Source organism: Lepus europaeus, chromosome 15, assembly GCF_033115175.1.
Source record: "Lepus europaeus isolate LE1 chromosome 15, mLepTim1.pri, whole genome shotgun sequence".
Taxonomy (NCBI): Eukaryota; Metazoa; Chordata; class Mammalia; order Lagomorpha; family Leporidae; genus Lepus; species Lepus europaeus.
In genome coordinates, this window is record NC_084841.1 from 86,368,851 (window position 1) to 86,391,456 (window position 22,606).

General features: G+C 42.3%; 1 non-coding gene across 1 annotated transcript; it reads right to left on the reverse strand.

Annotated features, from left to right (window-relative positions):
- Positions 1-2,721: 2,721 nt before the first annotated feature.
- Positions 2,722-2,784, reverse strand: LOC133774735 (small nucleolar RNA Z39). The gene has a single exon (XR_009868133.1). It is a non-coding gene; the product is annotated as a small nucleolar RNA Z39 (small nucleolar RNA).
- Positions 2,785-22,606: the final 19,822 nt, after the last annotated feature.

Genomic DNA, 22,606 nt, shown 5'->3' on the forward strand with positions numbered 1-22,606 from the left:
GTGCACCAGCCGCAGTGGCCATTGAGGGGTGAAGCAACGGAAAAAGAAAGAGGTTTCTGTCTCTCTCCACTCAGTAAAAAAAAAAACCCTCATTGGTCTGCTGACATGAGTAGAGTGCAGCAAAGATAACCGCTTGCTGAGGTTGAGGAGGAGCAGCAAGTGCTAATCCTGAGGTGTGAACTCCTAGGTATGGCTCAGTAACAATTTGTAGGACACCTTTTTCCTTCACGGTGGCGGTAGTTTGACCATGCAAGCAATGATATGGACCTCTCTTGAAAATGAATCCTGGGTCCTGACCAGCATCCTTATTCAAGTATTCTGGAATCAGGGAAGCACTTTCAAAAAGTACAGGTATTTATTCTGGCCTTCTCTAATTTCACATAAAGCATGCCTGGGCTAACCCAGCATAATCTTTTCCAAAAACATATTCACTTTTATTTAAAAAGTGTTTTTTTAATGTTGGATTAAATCTATAAAAAACATAAGGGAAATAAAAAAAACCCTCTTAAAACCACAATATTTCCATAAAAAAAATTCCCTTATAAGAATTACACCAGAGTTACATGCCCAAGTAAAACTCTAATCAGCATCCAATTGTGAGGTCAATCATTCTGGATATTTTTGTGGTATTTTTTGAATGAGATTACCATTTTCTTTTGAGTAAGGCTGACCTAGGAAAGCTTCATCCAATCAGTTGAGGGCATACATAGAACCTTTCTTAAGCAAGGAATTCCATCTGGCCTTTGCATATGCCTTGCCCAATTAAATCCTCCACTTGCCAAGCCTCCACAATTCTACAAGCCAACTCCCTAAAATAAATCTATTGATATGTATCCTGGTGGTTATCTCTGGTGAACCCTAATACAGAACCTAGGCAGCTGGATGGCATCTACCACTCACAGTATACACACGTCCCAGGCCTGGAATGATCCAGGATTTTTATGGAGATGGGGCACTCTATGCTCCTTTTACTCATGTGTATCCATACCTCAAATATTTGATCTCTTCTATAAGTTCCTGCTGCCCAATGCTGTTACTTTTGATTTCTGATGTATTTAACTGGAAGGAAAATCATATTCATTCAATATCCGTCAGAAATGAAAAACTCTTAAAATAGCTCAATTTTAAGACAATCCAGTAAATACTATGCCCATTTCCAAGAAAACCCAGACAGATGGCTAAATTTGTAGTTTAATTATAGAGCAAAGACTTGAAATCACAAGATCATTTTATCAATCCTACAGTCTTATTCTTGCTTCTACTTTTTCCAAAGGTAAGAAATCTTATTGTCCCATAGGAAAACTTCCCCAACCGTGACACTAGATTTATGATTACTTAATCAAAACAAAGTGACACACAAGTGCAGGCTGTTAAGGAGTCTAAAGACAGGCACTAGCATATAAACTGAGAGAATAAAAATTTCAGGTTTTAGCAAATCAGGTGGTTTTACACTAAGGCTAAGAGGATGCCGAACATTATAAGTGCTGGTGGAGGCACCTATTTTGTTCTATGAAATGATTTGGAAGCACACCAAGCAATTGTTCAAGAAGCCAGAAATACATGTTATTTAGAAACATACAGCATCCTCTCACCAAAATCTGGAGGCCAGAGAGACTACCCGTTTATAATCTACTTTTCATTATTTTTTTTTTTTTACAGGCAGAGTGGACAGTGAGAGAGAGAGAGAGAGAGAGAGAAAGGTCTTCCTTTGCTGTTGGTTCACCCTCCAATGGCTGCCGCGGTAGGCGCGCTGCAGCTGGCGCACCGCGCTGATCCAATGGCAGGAGCCAGGTGCTTATCCTGGTCTCCCATGGGGTGCAGGGCCCAAGGACTTGGGCCATCCTCCACTGCCTTCCCGGGCCACAGCAGAGAGCTGGCCTGGAAGAGGGGCAACCGGGACAGGATCGGTGCCCCAACCGGGACTAGAACCCGGTGTGCTGGCGCCGCAAGGCAGAGGATTAGCCTAGTGAGCCTCGGCGCCGGCCTACTTTTCATTATTCATCCACTCATATTCCAGAAGCAACCAAACTATTAAAATATTCAATTACAAATTACTTTCCCCTGCCTAAAACAAAGCCCTACAAACTAGGCCCTTAAGATTTTAAAGCATAATTCAACTGTTATCTTTTATCCCCTTGCTACTAGTCAAACTCCAGAGTAAGTTTGGAATACTTCCTACAGTATATGCTTCCATTTTAAATACTTTTATTCAGCCTCAACAAGACTAATATTGGTCAGCAGTACCATTATCAGACCAAAAATTTCAGCTTTAATGCTACAGGCCTGGGAAAAAATGAAGCTCTTAAATCTTTTCTCTCCCTTTAAAAGAAAGTTATAGACAATAGATAACTTGGCATTTCTTTTGTATCATCAATTTTTAACAATGTCTTAATCCAAAAGAGCAAAAATTAAATAAATAGGTCACATAACAAGCTGAATGATACACATCTTAAGAAACTAATACTGGAATATTATCCAAATCATAAAGCAAGCACACACTCAATTATCACATTCCCTATATATGAGAAGAGGCATTCAGCATTCAAGTCGTAAGTTTATTTACAAACACATCTAGTATGCTATGAGTTCAAGAGTTTGATCCATTTTCCAGAGACTGCACCTCTTGAAATGCTGTTATCTGCAAAATAAAAGCAAAAATTATCAGTAAAATACCCTGTTTAAAACCATCTACTTTTATCAATAAGCTGTCAGTTTCACTGGCACATCAGAAAGCGTTTACAGTATCATGATTGTAATCATACTGATTTGCTTCATCATATGCACCCAACCTTTCCATACGCTGGATAAATCACTCCCTTCTTAAACTAAGAAAAAGTGAATTTAACTTTCTAAAGTATATTTTGGGACTAATTCCAATTATCCCACTAAGCTTTTCATAGCATTGCTGAGAAACTGATCACAAATCATCTATAAGAAGCTCTCATTCACACACAGTACATCAGTTCTTCGCAATATGCAAGACTCCTTTGGGCATGCACTCCAGACTTTCCCAACCTGGACCCTATTGCTATTCTCTCAGTTGGGACAATGGTCTATGGTGGTGTGAAGCCATCATCCTGCAAAACCAACGCCTTCATGAGAAAAGCATCTTCAGAAGCTTTAACTTTTCCCAAAATGGCTGGGCTGATCAGGCAGACTATTAATAGTTCTAGCATCATAGGAGACTAACTCCACGAGCACTAGAAGCATTTTTTTAAAATCTCTTGGGAGTTTTCACAACTTAAATTAGGATTGCCAACACAAGATTTTAAAAACGATTTGGGAGGGTGTTGTGGCGTAGCAGGTAAAACTGCCGCCTGCACTGCTGGCATCCTATATGGGCGCCACTTCTGTTCCAGCTCTCTGCTATGCCCTGGGAAAGCAGTAGAGGATGGCCCAAATCCTTGGGCCTGCACCCACATGGGAAGACTCGGAGGAAGCTTCTGGTTCCTGGTTTCAGACTGGCACAGCTCCGGCTGCTGTGGCCAATTGGGGAGTGAACCAGCAGATATACAATCTCTGTCTCCAACTCTCTGTGTTACTCTTTTAAATAAATAAATCTTTAAAAAAAAAAAAAGACTGGATGGGAACAGCAGAATTGAACACTTTACAGTCTCAACAGACGTGTTCTAAGCCACTGTTACTTTTAGTAAAACCACTCAAGACAGAACAGTATTAATCAGTTTACCTGTTTACAAGCCACTCTAGAACAAGACTGCTTGGGCAAGAATCCTGTTTCACCAACACTAGTTATCAGAAGTTGAGCAACTTAACATCTTTGTGACTGGGTTAGTCCCATCCACCTCACAGGCTAGCGAGGGAAGTGCCAAAGATTATGAAAGTATAGTGGGCCTGATAATCAGTGATACTCAATAAAGACTAGCCGCTTCTGATCAAGGAAATATTTGGTTATAGGTTTATAAATCCATAACTCCAGGAATCGGTGTGGTATGGTATAAAAGAGAAAGCATTTCAGTGCTTTAGTGAACTTGGAAAAAAAGCTCTAGGGAGATCAGAGAAACCACGGATTACCTGTTAAACGGATGACCTAAAACATCCTTATTTCTTAAGCAGTTGGTGCCGTACTATGAAGAAAGGGGCCGCAAATCCAGATCCAAGATACAAGGTCATCATAGCTAGCAACCTCCACTTGTTTTCCACTGAAAATGGCAAATTCTGTTGGAATAAAAGAACAAGCAACGAAACGACAAAGTCACACCGTTTCATCTTGCAGATCCAAAGCCATGTCCGCAGGGAACGCTGGAGATGTCCGTTACAGGATCGGGTCACATAGGTCACGTCCCTCATCCTCTGACACGTTACCCCCCTAATCCTTTGGCCCTCACTACCAGCTAAGAAGTATCTGACTTCAGCGAGCACCAGGTAGTCGTGTTAAGAACTCAGATGTAAGACAGCAACTCTCCACCCAGAAGACAGACGGCCCTGTTGACAGCGTTACCCTTTGACTTTGGGATAACCAAGCAGCCACGCGCCCTAAATCCTGCCCTTCCCAAGCAGGCCTCGCGGGACCCGCCAAGGGTGTTCCTGCGGACGCCGCCATTTCAATGACCTGGCCCTGCTGCACCTGAGGACGGCCGGATCTCCTAACTCAAGGAAACTGGTAGCAAAAGGCTGGATCCGCAAGCTCTGGCCCTCTCCTTTCCTCATCCGTTCCCAATGACCTTCACTCAGCGTCCGAAGACCTCCAGCTCGGCCCGCGTCCCCACACGGGCAGCCGCGGGCGGTCTCCCGGGCCAAGCCGACCTCGGCCGGGGCAGGCGGCCCACGGGGCCAGGTAGGGCTGCCGGCTGCACCTGCCCAGGTCCTCCCGGGGCTGCGGCGCGCGCCGCGGTCGCTGGGGGCCGACCTGGGGGAGGCGGAACGCTGGCCTACTCCTCTGAGTTTCCGGCCCGCCATCTCTCTCCGCGCAGCCCACTCCCCAAGAGCCCCCTCCCCTAGCCCACTTGGGACCCCTTCACACTAACCTTCCCTGGGCCCTCCTCATAGTGGCTCCTACGGACCACGGAGGTGGTGAACCTCCGGATGCTCTGTCCCAACATGGCGCGGCTGGAAGCTCTGTGCGAGGCACAGAGACCGCAGAAGGAGAAATGGCGGAACCACACGAAACCTCGCTCCTTGCACGACCTTGTTCCCCTGTGGGCAAGGGCCGAAAGGGAACATGGGAAGCGAACGTCGCAGAGACATCCGGAAACGCGACCAAGTGGCGGGCTCCGAGGATTGTGGGAGTTGTAGTTCAGAGCACAGAAGCGACTCGTCGTTCCCGCAGGATTGTGGGAAATGAAGTCTGGCGCCGCTCGCCCGGAGGAACAGGCCGCTGGGTCATAGCGGCGGAGGTTCATTGAGAACTCGGTTCTTTTCTTGAACTCAGGTTTAGGATTGTGGGGGTCTGTTTCCCGAAACGATTTCATTGAGTCAAGTGCAGCAGTTTATGGAACAGGAAAATAGCCCATCCTCCCAGTCAACACTGTTTGTGATTTTGCTCTACTCTGCCCAAGCTGGGAGGGGGGGAGGAGTGTGAACGCGAGGGGCCTGGGACAAAAGCCGAGCGGGAGCGCCCCCCTAGACACTGGGGGATGAACGTGGCGGAGGCCGGCACGCGTTCCCGCGCGGTCAGCCTCTGATGGCCGGGGCCGGGCCTCCGGGCAGTCACCGAGCGCCGCCCCACCGCCTAGACCGAGAGAACCGGGCCCTGCAGAGCCCTGAGCACAACACGTGCAAGGTACCGAGACAAACACCGCGCAAGCCACCAACACCGCGCAAGCCACCGAGACAAACACCTGCTCCATGCGGCACTTAGGCACCTGAACCAGTTACAGCCCCTGGGTGGGTCTTTCTCCCTCCCCAGCGAGATTTAATAAGATGGTCAGAAGTCATGGGAAAACAAGCCCGGGGCCTTCCTAACATTTACCGAGAGCCGTGGGGTCCCCTAGTTCCTGGTGGTCTGCGGCCTCTCTTGGTACAACACACAATGACCCCAGCTTATTTAATTATAGGTCTGCTCCTTGTGGCTGTTCACTCCAGGGGACTGGGAGGAAACCAGTGATAAATAAGCCTGGGAAAGTGGTGTTTGATTGGATTGTGAGGGGTCCAGCTAATCTGAAGAGTGTTATTCTCCTGTGGGAGCGAGTATAGTGCCTCAGTATATACTGGCTCATTTATACGGAGTAATGAACAAGTGAGATTTAAGGGTATTTAGTGCAGAGGTTAAGACAAGACTGAGGGCTGCATCTGAGTGCCTGGAAGTCCTGAATCTGCTTTTGATCCCAGCTTCCTAATAATGTACACCCTGGGAAGCAGCAGACAAGGGCTCAAGGACTTGTGTCCTTGCCATACTTGTGTGAGAGCCTGGTTGCCTACTTGGCTCCTGGCTTCCACCTGACCCAGGCCTAGCTGTTGCAGGCATTTGAGGAAGTGACCCAGCAAAAGGGAGCTGTTTCTAAATAAATAAATATTTTTTAAAAGAACAAGTGAAATAAAAAATTTAAATAATGAAAGTTAGGATTTGTTTTGAGAACTGGTTACACAATATATGCTTTTAAAATCTTTTTCTAGTTTTTGAAAGAGAAAAATCATGCCCTCTTCTTCAGAAAACCTTTAAAGGTTAATGTTCTGATTGGCTTCTGAGTGAATGGTGAGGTATATCCTATGCTATAGATGGTGTCTTTGCCCTAATATATACAGAATATATGCATTTTATTTTTTAACAATTCCATTTCATGTCTTTGCATATTAAAAGAATGCTTTAACTATATTTGGAAAACTTTATATTATGTCTAACTTCTACTTTTCAATCTACTCTAACTAGTACTGTCTGTAGATAGGGCTCATTGATGATTCTCATTCATATTAGTTGAATCTGTTCTGTGTATCTGGTTTTGAGCTGTTAGGAATCTGCAGGCCAGAGATTCTACCATATGGCTTCAGAATTGTCTGCTTCCTCATGGGCCCTGTGGAAAATTAAACATGGCTTCAAATTCTGTCTATCAAGAGATAGCATTTATATCTTCTCTTTCTAAATGTGGATGGTTCCTCTGTGACTATTTTTGCCAAAAGAACATAGAAGAAGTGTCAGTGTCCCAGGCCTAAGGATATTGGTAACTTCTTCTCCTGCCGCATGAAAACACGTTGACCTGGGACTCCTGAGCCTCGTGTAGGCAGTTTGTTTTCTCTGCCTCCTAGAGAATATCCAAGAACCTACTGAAGGAATATGGCTGACTTGGGTGGCGGGCATGGGAGTGAAGCCATCTTGGGCCTTTCAGCCCAGCCCAGCCGCCAGTTAATATCACTGAATGATCCCAGTCAATATGGAATAGAGCACAGTTGCCCAGATGAGCCCTGCCCTAAATGTTGATCTACAGATTCCTGGGTACAATACAATGATTATTATTTTGAGTAATTAAGTTTGGGGTAAGTTGTTACACAGCAATAGACATCTAGAAGTGATACAACTGCTTTATTTAAGGAAATCCACTGTCTTCTAGCTGCCATAAGAACACAGTTTCTCATCACTGATCTGTAGATGAGAACTTGGTTGTGTCACTTAAAATATTTATCTTGACTTAATGCACATTTTTCTCTTGAGTCATTCTCTGATAGTTCTCTAGCTGTCATGAAGATGGGCTGTGCACTGGAAGCATAGGAAGTAGAGTGGTTCCATTTGCTGAAGGTATTCCAGAGAATGAGATTTCAGAAATGCATTTTGCAGATTTGATATTTCTTGTGAGTGGTGAGCTAAAATGGAATGAGATTGGAAGTAACTGAGGTCAGTTAGTCCTGACTTTTATGTTAACGTGATTCCTGACTTTTATGTTAATGGCCAGATAATACTCACGGAGCATGTTCTTGATAACTACTACAAAACACTCTCTAAATAACGTTTTTCAATCTGAGCACTAGAAAAACTTTATATTTCCTATATTGTTTTTTATTAATTACTGATTAGAAAGCAATGAATGAATTAGAAAACTAATTAACATATTCTGAATTTAGGAGTTTTATGCTAATCTCAGTCTCCTTAAATTCAATTTGGAGCAAAGAAAAAGTTAAAGAAATCTAGCAAATTCCATTTTTGAATAGGCATTGTGATAAATAAAAGATGAGCCCAATTTCCTTGTAACTTTCCCCACTGAGTGGTGCAGTCACTTTTAGCGTTGCACCTACTTTTAGCATTAATGACCAACTTTACCAATAGAATGCAGCAGAATCACGTGCTGAAACCTGAGAAGCTAATTCATTAAAATGCTTGCTCCTTCCACCCAGGCATCTTGAATCTTGTCTTGAGAGAAGTCAACTGCCATGTAAGAAATCTGTCCTGTGATTTCAAGGCCAAGAAGCAGACCACACTAGTCATAGAGAAAAGCCACATGTTGGGGAGTGGTGCAGAAATGGGTAGGGGCAGAAAAGGAAGAGAGAAGGGGAAAAGAAGTGTTATGGAGGTTGTAGCATGGGGAGAGGAAAGGAAAGGAGAGGTAGAGGAGAAGAAGTAGGCAGGAGAAAGATATGCCCAACAAGCAAATCTTGTCATTCCATCCCAGGCACAAAACATAAATTAGTCTTCAGGTGACTCTAGCTATGGTCAGACTTGACCTCAACTATATGCAGCATGTTAAACAAGAGCTGCTGGATGAGCCAATCAGCCCCCAGTACTGTAAGAGAAAATAATAAATTGTTGCCTTAAGCCGGTAAGTTGGGGGGGTAGTTTGTTATATAGGGATAGAAACCTGATTCAGACATCATGCCCTATTTCATATATAGGCAACTAATACTCTGTCTTCATGTCATAATAGCTGGCAAGAAAAATATGAACCACCCCAGAGAATCTTTGGATTTAGTATGGTACACTTTGTCTATGAAATGCATTTTAAGAGAAATGAGACATTTTATGAATTGATTGGTACAAAACAGAAAACATCTTTGGGGAAATGAGATTACTGTAAAGTTATATTTTAAAAATAGAACACAATTATTTTAAGTAGTAGATAGAGTGTATATCATAGGGAGAACAGTGTATTTTCTACACCCACATGAGTCTTTGGAGACTGAAATTTCATTATATAGAACCACATAACCAAAAATTAAAGTGCAGTATTTGTCATTTCTCTCAACATCTACTATATTAGATTTTTAAGGACTAGGTTCAAGTTTATTTAAAAATAAATTATTTGGTAAAGAAATTATGTTTCCATCCTGCATCATGAAACTTTCTTTTGGTCCTGAATTTATATAACTTGTTGCTACTACTGAGTTAAAAATTATAATCTAGGCCAGCGCTGTGGCTCAACAGGCTAATCCTCTACCTTGCGGCCCCAGCACACCGGGTTCTAGTCCCAGTTGGGGCACTAGATTCTATCCCGGGGGCCCCTCTTCCAGGCCAGCTCTCTGCTATGGCCCAGGAAGGCAGTGGAGGATGGCCCAAGTCCTTGGGCCCTGCACTCGCATGGGAGACCAGGAGAAGCACCTGGCTCCTGGCTTCGGATCAGCACGATGCACTGGCCGCAGCGGCCATTGGAGGGTGAACCAACGGCAAAAAGGAAGACCTTCCTCTCCGTCTCTCTCTCTCTCACTATCCACTCTGCCTGTCCAAAAAAAAAAAAAAAAAATTAGAATCTCTGTTAACATTGTTAACATCTGTTTGAAGTTTTACATTTCTACAAGGAAAAAGGAACCTCAATTTTAGAGAAAGGAGAAAATGTGATTTTACCGAGGCTATTAAGATTGCAAAATACTGGCTGGCGCCACGGCTCAATAGGCTAATCCTCCGCCTGTGGCGCTGGCACACTGGGATCTAGTCCCGGTCGGGGCGCTGGATTCTGTCCTGGTTGCTCCTCTTCCAGGCCAGCTCTCTGCTGTGGCCCAGGAGTGCAGCAGAGGATGGCCCAAGTGCTTGGGCCCTGCACCTGCATGGGAGACCAGGAGAGGTACCTGGCTCTTGGCTTCGGATCGGCATAGCTCCAGCCGTAGCGGCCATTTAGGGGGTGAACCAATGGAAAAAGGAAGACCTTTCTCTCTGTCTCTCTCTCACTGTCCACTCTGTAAAAAAAAAAAAAAAAAAAAGATTGCAAAATACTTTTCTGGTCTTCTGAATGATTCAGTTACAATCTCTTGGAAAATGCTAACTTCATGATCAAACTGTACAGTTCACTCTTCATCTTGTTCACTCTGTAAAATGCCCTCACTTCCTTTTCCTTTTGTTGTAAGCTTCTAAACTCCACACTCACGGTGTTTTCTCTATGAAGCTTTCCTAAAACCCCCAGAAGGAATCAATTTCTCTTTCCTTTCAGGTCACCTAGAATTTGATTTATAATACTTTTATAGTAGTGATGGAATTCGTTGTAATTAGATAAGTCTGTGTCTTCTTACTAGACTATATGCTTCTTAGGAAAAAGGGCAGTGTTTTAATAGTAGGCGCTTAAAAAATTTAAGACGCATGAACAATAAGATAAAGAATATTGTTATTCACTAAAAGGTGTCCCTTTTAACAGATGTTAAGCTGGCATGATCCAGTTCTTATCATGGGCTTTGTGTCTAAGATCTCACTTAATCCTCATATCTATACTTTGAAGGAGAAAACACAGTCGTCATCCTTATTTTATAGATGACTCTCAGACTCCATGTGTCTGTCTATATAACTTGCTGTGAGGTTTCATTGGAATTGGGATCTAAACCAAATCACTGCTGATTTCAAAGTCTCTGACATAATCATTGTACTCCATGGCCTAATTGAGTTCACTGGGAGACCTACTGTTTGTGCCCCAAAGAAAAGGGGGGGAAATTCTGTTCATACATGACTGTATGAATTCAAGCGTGTGTGTGTGTGTGTGTGTCCACTTGTGCATGCTATTCATGACTTGCAGTTCCATTTCCTGCTGCATAAGACTGAATAAGTAGCTCTTTCAGATTGGCAGCTGGAGCTGTAAGTGGGCTACACTCCAGGTCTGGAGACAGCTGCACACCTGGGCGATAGAAAGGCGGTTCAGAGAGCCGGATCCTGTGATCCCAATGACTCACCAGGATTCTGAAACTGTGCATCTGCTTCATCTCCATTATTTTCTGGGAGACTTGAAGGCATTGATTGTGGAACCATTAAATGAACCCAAACCTGGAAATGACATTTCTACAGAGAAGTGAAACCTGCCAGAGCTTGTGAAGGGTCAAACCAAGTTTTGCTCCTATTCTCTCAGTCACTCAGATGTCACTCAGGTTGGGTCTTTTATGTAGGAGACTGTAGGTTCGGGCACATTTATGGTGGCCCTCCATGGCCAAGAGGCAATGAGGAACTCCTGGAATGTTTTTTCATTGTTATTTTTATTTATAAAATTTTTGAAATAATTATAAATAATAATAATAATAAATAATATTAGTACAAGAAACACCTACTATGTTTAAATAAAATTTCCCTATTTTTAGTATTTTACTTCATTTTCTTTATCCATTACACTTACTCTCTTTCTGTACTTAAATTTTTTTTCTGAATAGTTTAAGTCTAACGGACATCGTGCCATTTGGTCCCTAAATTTTAGAATTGCTTTCTCAGATTGTTATTAAAAAAATCCCTAAAAAGAGGTCAGGACTTACTTTTATCCCTTCGCCACCTCCCACTGTTCCCCTCATATGCACTAAAGACAGAAGGTCTATATTTAAATACTGGTTTTTTCCTCTCTTGCTCTTTCATCCCTTCTTTTCTATCTTGTCTTTGTCTTTCTCTTTCGGTCCCTGCCTCCCTCCATCCCTTTGTCTTCATCTCTTTTTTGTTCCCATGTCACCTACACAGCAAAGTACTCCAGCAACTCTGGTGGCCCCATAGTCTTTCCTGTGGTCCACTATCCTCTTTAACTCAAGTACTCTGTGTCTCTTACCTTTTTTCTTATTTCTGTGACTTTTTTTCCCATCTACTTCTTGGGACTTATATTATAGTTGCTGATTGTCCATGTCCTAATCTTTTCTCTATGTAGACCTTCATACTGCCTTAGAAATTGTAAGTTTCTCAATGCTTGCATTACTTTCTCTGGGATCTCTTCTCTTGAGCCAAAGTCAGTAAATGGTTTGTTCAGCTGCTTTCCTTCCATGCTGCTCATAGGCCTTTTTTTAAAAAAAAAAAAAAAAAAAAGATGTATTTATTTATTTGAAAGTCAGAGATACACAGAGAGAGAAAGAGAGGTAGACAGAGAGAGGTCTTCCATCTGCTGGGTCACTCCCCAGTTGGCCACAACGGCTGGAGCTGAACTGAAACAAAACCAGGAGTTTCTTCCAGGTCTCCCACGTGGGTGTAGGGGCCCAGTGACTTGGGCCATCCTCTGCTGCTTTTCCAGGCCATAGCAGGGAGCTGGATTGGAAGTGGAACAGCGGGACTAGTACCAATGCTGATATCGGATGCCGGCACTGCAGGCGGTGGCTTTACCTGCTATGCACAGTGCCGGCCCTCCCAATTCACTTCTTTGACTTCTTAAGTCTCTTATACCAATAAATCACAGCTAAGAGGATAGAGGAAAAGGATGAAAAACCAGAGTAATATTTGAGTAAATCAATTCTGTACAGTTAATTAGAAAGCAGTTTTTGGTTTCTAGGACATACTAGTATAGAGACCATCTTAAATTATAGGTGTGTTCCAAATGTATTACTCATCGAAAGTTAGAGCTTGATATAGAAGTTTTTCCCAAGTTACTTATCTGGTTTAATTTATTTGCATATAAACTCTAGTAAAAAAAATATGGAGAGTGCTTGTCTGGTTCATTATTCCTGGAAGAAATGGATTTCCTTGGAAACTTAGGGCATTTTAGTTTCAGGGTCCTTCAAATGCATGGGTCTATTCTAAGGCCCTGAGAAAAGCAAGGTCGCTAAGTTCCCATTGTCTTGTCTTTTTGTAAAATGTACAAAAGGATATTTTAATTATGTTGCATTAAGGGCTCTGTCTGTTTCATTGGGGCTTTTATACTGTCACAGTTTTCCTCAGTTTATGTGGCCTTGTAGAAAAAGAGAACACTCTTTCTTAGCCATAGTTAGTGGAAAGTTTAGAAGAAATGGGGACAATGTAGTTATTATGAAACTCATTATGTATTGCAACAGTGAGAATTTTGATGACAAACTGATTGATGAAGTCATCTATTCGAGGAATATTTAAAATTAGCCATTGTATGACAAAGCTCAAGACTTGAGGCTCCTATATAAAAGATTCTTGGTAGAGGTTTTCCTATGCTTAGAAAGCAATTAAAAATGTACATATTACTAATAAGAAATCAAGGGCTGAAATATTGTAGACTGAGTATCATTTAAAGAAAAACAATGGAGATAGGGCTGTTTGGTGTAGAAGCTGATGCCATTTGGGACTCTCACATCCCATATTTGAATGCCTGGGTTCGAGTGTCCATTCCATTTCCATGTCCAGCTTATCGCTAATGTACCCCCTAGGAGGCAGCAGGTAGTGCCTCAAGTATTTGGGTGCAAGCCACCTGTGTGGGAGACCCAGGTTGAATTCCTGGCCCCTGACTGTGGCCTGGTCCAGCAATATCTGTCCTGGGCATTTGGGGAGTGAACCAGTACGTGGGAGCTCTCTGCATTTTAAATAAGTAAAAGACACACACAAAAATTAAACAGCAACAACTACAACAAAATGTGATCTACCTTGTTAGTGTATTATTTTTATTAAAAATCATATTATTACTGTATGAGGAAGTTACCAGAGAGTAGGCAGCCAAAATCTATCTAAAACAACATTTCAGAAATGTATTAGACTATTAATAATTAAAATATTATTCTAGTTTCCTGGCTTTTGTGATGTTTCTGGTGTTTGTTTTTGAAAAATTTATAAATGTTGTGATTCCTTTTCTCATTCTAAATCAATATTAACTTCCATATCTAATATTTTAAATGCTTTATGGGTCATGATTCATAAAGTGGTTCCCTCTTTATGAATCATCTCTGCCTCTCACCTAATACAATTGACAAATGAATATTGAAAGGAACAGAAATGGTCAGATCAGGAGCTGCCTTTAACTAGAAGAATAAATTTTAAAAATGTGAATTTTTTCAAAGTATTTCAAAACATATATACCATGGGACGATTATAATACGCTTGGCCCCAAGATGACTTCTGGATAATCTTAAATATCAAATCCACCGTAAGCAGACTGCACAGCCGTCACCAGCAGTCACTGTATTCTAAGAATGTATGGGAAGTTACAATAAGCAACAGACAAAGATCAAAGTAAAAAAAAAAAAGTCTCACTACACTTTTTTTTGTTTTGTTTTTTGACAGGCAGAGTTAGACAGTGAGATGGAGAGAGACAGAGAGGAAGATCTTCCTTTTCCGTTGGTTCACTCCCCAAATGGCCGCTATGGCCAGTGCGCTGTGCCAATCCCAAGCCAGGAGCCAGGTGCTTCCTCCTGGTCTTCCATGCGGATGCAGGGCCCAAGCATTTGGGCCATCCTCCGCTGCCCTCCTGGGCCACAGCAGAGAGCTGGACTGGAATAGGAGCAACCAGGACAGAATCCGGTGCCCCAACTGGGACTAGAACCCAGAGTGCCAGCGCCGCAGGTGGAGGATTAGCCAAGTGAGCCGCAGCGCTGGCCTATACTTTTTTTCTTAAAAGCATGCTTCTTATTCTGACTTATTTGCCTAATCTCAATATAGGTTATGAAAGTTTCACTTTTTAAAAGATCACCTCATAGTGTAATTATTTGCATTGGAAATTGCCAAATATACTTATGTACATTTCTACAGCTAACATTTCTCTATCTGAAAATCATTGTTATAGTTATGTTCTATCTCCAACTTTACCTGACTTGCAGGGACACTTGCTACTGCCTTGACCAGGACTGTTAAATCACTATGTATCTCTGCCTGTTTCTTTTCTTATTCTTTTTTGTTTTTAAGATTTATTTATTTATTTGAAAGGCAGGGTTGCAGAGAGGAAGAGGCAGAGAAAGAAAGGGAGAGGTCTTCCATCCACTGGTTTACTCCCCAAATGGCCGCAATGGGCGGAGCTTGGCTGATCCAAAGCTAGGAGCCAGGAGCTTCTTCTGGGTGTCTCACACAGGTGCCCAAGGACTTAGGCCATCTTCCACTGCTTTCCCAGGCCATAGCAGAGAACTGGATCGGAAGCAGAGCAGCTGGGACAAAAACTGGCACCTATATGGGATGCCTGTACTGCAGAAGGAGGCTTTACCCACTAAGCCACAGCACCAGCCCCTCTGCTTGTTTCTATAACTGAAATAATAAATGATTAAATAGCTTTGTTTATTTATTCTGGGAAAACAAATGAGAAAGGAAGTTTTAAAAAACGAGTTAGATGCATCATTCTAGAAAGAAATTCATTTTTAAAACAAAAGCAAGAAAAATGTGCAGTGCAGTAATGTCCCAACTCCATTCTCTGACTTCACTGTTGCCCATGGTCAACCACCATTCACAAATATTAAATGGAAAATTCCATAAACAAATAATTTCTAAGTTTGAAATTGCACACCACTGAGTAGCTTGATGACATCTTGGTCTTTATTGCTGCTTCCCACTCATGAAACATTCCTTTGTCCATCATATCCTGGCTGTACACGATACCTACCTTTTATTTTATTTTATTTTTATTATTTTTTTTTGACAGGCAGAGTGGACAGTGAGAGAGACAGAAACAGAGAGAAAGGTCTTCCTTTCGTTGGTTCATCCCCCAAATGGCCGCTGCGGCCAGCGTACCACTCTGATCCGAAGCGAGGAACCAGGTGCTTCTCCTGGTCTCCCACGCAGGTGCAGGGCCCAAGCACTTGGGCCATCCTCCACTGCCCTCCTGGGCCACAGCAGAGAGCTGGCCTGGAAGAGGGGCAACCGGGACAGAATCCAGCACCTCGACCGGGACTAGAACCTGGGGTGCCGGCGCCGCAGGCGGAGGATTAGCCTGGTGAGCCATGGCGCTGGCCAATACCTACCTTTTAGTAGTCAGCGCTGTCTTATTTATCAGGTTGACTGTCACAGTACTGCAGTACCTGTGTTCAAACAGCATTTACATTGTAGCCCAAGGCTGTATCACAAAGCCTATGTCACTGGCCTCACTTCATCTTATCACGTAGGCACTGCATCATCTTACATGTTCCCAAGAAATACGTACGAGTGCAGTACAATGAGGCTATGTTGAGGGAGACACCAGAGGATTCTAGTACTATTGTTATAAGTGCTGTATTTTATTACAAGTTAAACTCTTACTATGCCTAATTTATAAATTAGACTTTTTCATAGGCACAGATACACAGGAAAATACATAGTAAATACAAGCATATCTGAGTGTAGTATATCACCTTTGTACCATCTATGGCTTCAGGCATCCATGGAGGTCTTGGAGCGTATGCCCTGTGATAAGGAGAGAGCCACTGTTTTTGAGAGAAGAGCCACATTCCTTGTCTTCTTTGTGCTGAAAGGGAACAATTGTGCAAACAACTGTTTGGAAATCTTTATTCATAGCCAGGGCCTATAGGCTGCTGCTGCATTTTTCCCCTCAAGTGAGACTGCAGGAATCCCATGGAAGCACTTGGACCTCTCTGTTATTGGCTGGCAATGACATGGTTCCTAAATCCATCAAATGTGTGTGTTTATGCTGTAACAGTGCTGGTATTTGGCTCTTCTGTTTGGACTTACAACTAAGAAAAATTGGGATTTACTTGAGAATAATATTTCTGCCACTAGAATTAACTAATGCTGCTTTCACAAAATATTGTTTTAAACATGTCAATTCCTTATAAAATTATCACACAAAGCAGGTTCAGTTTCATTACCAATTCCCTTCTCATCCCTCACTGACAGCATCCTTGAGCCTGAATGGCTCTCAGCCATCTTCTCACCACCCTGTACTAAGAGATTTTATAGTAACAGACTTGTAGGACTCATTGCGGGTCTACTATGAGAATGTGGTTTAATACTTTCCACAGTGTCATTTTTATGAGGACCCACAGGAGAAATTTCTCTCTGGTCTTTGAACTAGAAGAAACATGGATCTTCTGGGTAGCTGATTTCCTTTCGCCTTACGGGTACTGTGAATAACAAACTCCATTGTGATGTCTTCTTTCTTCTGGTTCCTAGAAAGCACACAGCCAAATCTGTGACCCACCTCTGTGGAGGCAAGCGATGTATTATGTGGACTTTAATCATGGCTCCATCTTCTTTTCTCAATTTATTTACCTTAGCTTCACTTTCCTCCCAACTTTAATCTATTTTATCTTATTATCTAGTATGTATCTTGGCTCTGTACTTCAGATGTTTTCTGGAATCATATTAGCATGTAAATAGATGAATAAATCATAAATTGTTAGTGTTATTTATCAATTTTTCTCCTCTTTGCTTTATGGAGCCAGGCCCAGGAGAGATTATGAAAGTAAGCTAATGTAAGAAACCATCCCCATATTAGTGGCTCCATGGAATAAAGATTTACTTCTCCAAGTCTAAGGTGTTGCAGGTGATCTCCCAGACAGCAATATAAATGCCATCAAAGTCTTGGGCCTCCTTGGGCCCTTCACTTAGTCCCCGCGTTTAGCCTTGCCCCTACTTTGGGAAGAGACAGCAGAGGCTTCCACAGTGCTGGGGCCAGGTCTGCAGGTGGCACAGGTGACTCATGCACACGTTTTGTTAACCAAAACCTCTCACATGCTGTCTCCCGCATGCAAGAAGTCTGAGCGATACGAAGTTCCCGTGACTTCGAGAGGAAACCAGAAATGGCTTCCCTGAGCACATATCATCTCTTTCACATTGACTAGTTTTGGCTGAAGTCTTACAGTGCATCCCTGCAAGAATTCAATATCCAGTGGTCAGATATAATCTTGGGGCTTCGCAATGGTGGGTGCATATCATCTTAATTCTTCTATGGTTTGCTTCCTCCTACACATTTCCCAAGAATTATTTTATACTGCAGACAGCACATGATGCCCTGGAGTCAGACTGACCTAGTTTCAAATCCAAGATCTACCCTAACTATTTAGCTTTTCACAAGTTATATGACATTGATCTTTAAAATGGGAGCAACGATGATACCTACTGTATAAGGTTGTTAGGGGGATTAATTAAGAGATTTGCTACTTTAGCCTGTTCATTAGGGAATGTGCCAGTGACAACCTGCATTTGGGATCTCCCAGTTTGTCCCCTTTTTAATGAACTTTCTCTCTTTGTTCAACAGACTGACCATGGATGTATGAAGGTCTAACCTATTAAAAAAAAAAAAAAAAAAGGCAGAGCCACAACTCCTCTGAGAGCAGGGAGTTTTTTTTTTTTTTTTTTTTTCTGATCATGATTAAAGCTGTCCTAAATATCTTGGATAAAAATATTCAACACATGTGTTGAAAACAATGAATGGATAATGTGGCAGTTTGAATTTAAAGCAAATACCATGTTTTGGATATGAGATCAGAGTATGATTTGGCTTTTAAAATCAACTTCTTTATGGCATAATTTGCAGGCAATAACATATCTATTTTGAGTGCACTGCTTAGTGAGCTTGACAACTGTTTGCATCTATTAGCCAACACCACAATTAAGAAATAGAACAATTCAATCACCCATGACTTAGTTTTAAAATGATTTATGTGCTGATTGCTTCTGAGCCCCTTGGCCCTTGATGCCTGGCTGCTCTCAATTACAGCCAAACCTGTGCTCAGCCCTGCTGAGTGAGGCCCTACTGCAGGGTTTCTCAGCCACTATGCTGCTGACATTATGGGACAGGTAAGCCTTTGCTGATGGAGATATATTGTGTATTATAGGATATTTAGCTGCCTACCCAGCATCTATCTGGTAGATGCTGGTAATAGCACTACCTCCATGCCCATGACAACTAAGCGTATCTTGAGATATTGCTAAACATCCACAATTTCGGTCACAAGATTGCTATGGATTGAAAACCATTACCATATATCCATCCCTTTGGTGGAATCTGAGTTAGCAGAATACACACCTGAGCTGAGACAGTACTGTTGCACCTGCTGAGATCCAGTTATAGAATTTCCTTATTTTTGAAAAAGATGTATGATGTACTTGTTTGAAAGGCGGGGGGTGGGGGTGGGAGTGGGGGGTGTAAGGAAGGAATGAAGGAAAGAAGGATATCATTCACCCCTCATCCATTCCCCAATAGCCTACAAAGGCCAGGCAGCCTAGATAGGCCCTTGCTGAAGCCAGGAGCCTGGAACTCCATTCAAGTTCCACTATGTAGCTGGAAGGAACCCGAATACTTGGACTAACTTATGTTGCCCTCTAGACATATTAGCAGGAAGTAGGATTGGAAGCAGAGGTGGCACTCAACCCCAAGCACTCTAATATGGGATGCAGGCATCCCAAGTGATGGTCTAACCCAGCGCACCATAACAGCCACAATGCAGTTTTCTTGTCTCACTTGACACAACAAGGTAAGGCCCCACTGCTTTGGGATCCTGCAGCCCACTGGCACAGTGCCCACTCCATTCCCTGCTGTCAGTGTGTGCCATTCACTATCTGGAGTGCTGAATATTTAAAGCACTTATTGGTCCTCCCTTTGTTATGCACAATGACATTAAATCTTCCTTGTGTTTTATTCCTGCCTTGTGAGTGTGAACTCTCCAAGACCAGCTCATTTTAAGATAATGAAACTTGCCTCACTTATACCCCCATAAGTAGACAAGTAGATTTTAATTGAATGGATACACATACTTTGTCATTGTCTCTGGCCTAGAGTAAGACTCCTTTTGTAGCCAACATTACTATTTCTTCCTTGACCCTGTTTTCCTGTCCTGGGATCACTTTGTGATAGTCTTCCCTTCCCCATACTGCACTTCCTATGTTTGTGTCACCTGCTGTTGGATGAGTGCTAGAGCCACACAACCCAAAGACACTTCTCCAGTCTCTCAGTTCACCACGAACCTCCCTCGCCCGTCTGCCTGGCCTTTTTCGGTGTGTGATGTAAGGTTTTTCTCCCCCTGTTCTTTAGGAGCCCGGTCATCATTTGATTGGGAAAAAACTGCTTTCCCAAGTGTCACTAGGGAAACAACCCTCTGAAGGTTGGGGGAAAAAAAAAAGACATTCTGGGTCTGGTAGTCTCCTAGTTTTCTCACCATCCTTGCCTTGCAGTGTCGTCAGGCTCGTACTTGTGGCTCATGCAATTTATGACTAATAAATGTAGAGATAGTATTTGCTTAAAAGCATCTGCTACAGTGAGTGTCACACAAATAAGATTTTTTTTTTTTAAGAACTGAACAGAAGAGCAGCAGTTATTGAAAGGCAAAAGGAGGGGCTGACAGTGTGGTGTAGCAGGTAAAGCCGCCACCTGCAGTGCTGGCACTCCATAAGGGCACCCGTTGGAGTCTTGGCTGCTCCACTTCTGATCCAGCTCTCTGCTATGGCCTGGGAAAGCAGTGGAAGATGGCCCAAGTCCTTGGGCCCCTGCACCCACATGGGAGATCTGGAAGAAGCTCCTGGCTGCTGGCTTCAGATCAGCACAGCTTTGGCCATTGTGGCCATCTGGGGAGTGAACTAGAAGATGAAAGACCTCTCTCTTTCTCTGCCTCTGCCTATCTGTAACTCTGCCTTTCAAATAAATAAATAATTTTTTTAAAAAGAAATTGGAAAAGAAAGGTAAAAGGATAGTATACAGTCAGGCATGAGTTCAGGAAACCTCAAGAGAGAAAATTGCTGCCTACCCAGATTGGGATCATCCTTTTATAGGTACCCAGGCCAGGGCCTCACTGAAGATCTGAGGGAGACAGGATTTGGAGTGGGGTTACCGTGTGTATGGTGGTTTCCAGGAACGTGGACCAGTAGGCACAATGGTGAACCCACTGAGAATTCCTCTTTTTAAAAAGAACAGAAACATGAGATGCAAGAGCACATTCCTTGTATGCAAGCACTGTCTCAGAAGTTGAGGACGCCAGGGTAATGTTCATATATTGCAAGGAAGGGAACCCAAACCATGTGGGAAAAGTCGAGTTTGGAGAACTAGTAAGGAAACAAAGGTCATTATTCTATTTCATATTAGGCATTGCTATGTTCCATATTGTATTATGCATTAACATATTACTTAATAATCTAAAATTATTATGGTGAACCTGATAAATTTTACTGAATTGATTCTTGAACAAGTCTTAATTTTATGTTCCTGTAACGTAGGCATCAGCATAAACTTGGCTTTTGGAACTCAATATCCAGAAATAAAAGCTGCAAAATCCCTATTGCTCAAAATATTGTGCTGCTTGGTTTTTCCAGTCTTCTCAGAAACTCGCAAGCTGACTTCATTTTCTTCTTTTCTCTTCACCTTCTTGCTGCAGAAATTCTATCCTGAAGGGAGGAATGGTGGGAAAGTACAGAGCCAAAGGCAATTTGTGGTTAATAAAAAGCAGGGGATGAATTAGAAGTTATTTTCCCAGGACACAAGCTTTTAGGACCTGAAGTAAAATAACTGATTTGAGTTATATCCACCTCTGAGAGCAGTCCTGGATATATATACTGGGGAAGTAGGCCAACCTGACCCCAGGGGAATAAAAAAATCCAAAACTTTTCCTGTAATTCTCTGGAAGAAAGTAAAAGCTTTGATTTTAAAGTCAGAGATTGAGATGCATATTAAGAAAAGAAATAAGAATTTAGCTTGAATTTACAATCCAAGGCCTTTCTAAAAAACAAAACTACCTAGGGATGGTAGGCAAGACTGATACCTGGAAGCCACAAGCAGTCGGGGAGGGAACAATTAGTGCCAAATGTAAGATGAAAAAAGATATTTTCTGCTGACCTGTGTAATTTTGTTTAAAATAGTTCTAGCTTTCATTTTGCTTTCTGTGTGAACAGCAGGAATTTGGCAGAAAATATAAAGATTTAAATTGCAAACCACTTAAAAACTTTAAAGAATTTGTAATTCCAGTAAAGAAAAAGATTATAGAATCAAGTGTTAAACGTGAATGTCAAATTTAAATACAAATGTTTCTAATGGAATGGAATTAAAAGACAATGCAAATTTTTGTTAATAATTAACTCCTTGTATTTTAGGAACACAGTATGACAGATTCCCAAGTCTGAGGACATGAAGATCAAATGGAGAACATGAAGACCAGGTGATCTGACATCTAAGTAACAGAAGGAAACATTCTCATTTATTCCTCTCTGAGGTGTCAAATTGTCCATCTTCTTCACCAGGGCAATGTCCTTCACCTGACCTCTCTCGATGCTGTCATCACTGGGGAGTTTCAATAATTAGCTCTCAGTGGCATCACATAAATTAAATTTAAAAGGGACTGTGCTACCTTGGTGGAACTCCATCCCCAACCATAAATCTGTTCTTCCTCCCAGTTTCCTTTGCATTAGTGCCTTTCCCATTTCCTGGTAACCTCAGCCCAGATAATTTCCACTGAGCTGTCTTTGACCCTATTTTCTCCCTTTTAAAGGACTTCATAACTTAGTGGGGGTAGTGTGGGGAGAAAAATCCAGGCTGATAGAGGAAAAAGCAGCATAAATTTAAAAAAAAATTTAAAAATCTTTATTTGAAATGGAGAGAGGGTAAGACTGACACAGAGAGGTAGACAGAGAGAGAGAGAAAGAGAGCTCCATCTTCTGGATCACTCCCTAAATGCCTACAACTGCTGAGGTTGGGCTGGGGCTAAAGCTAAGAGC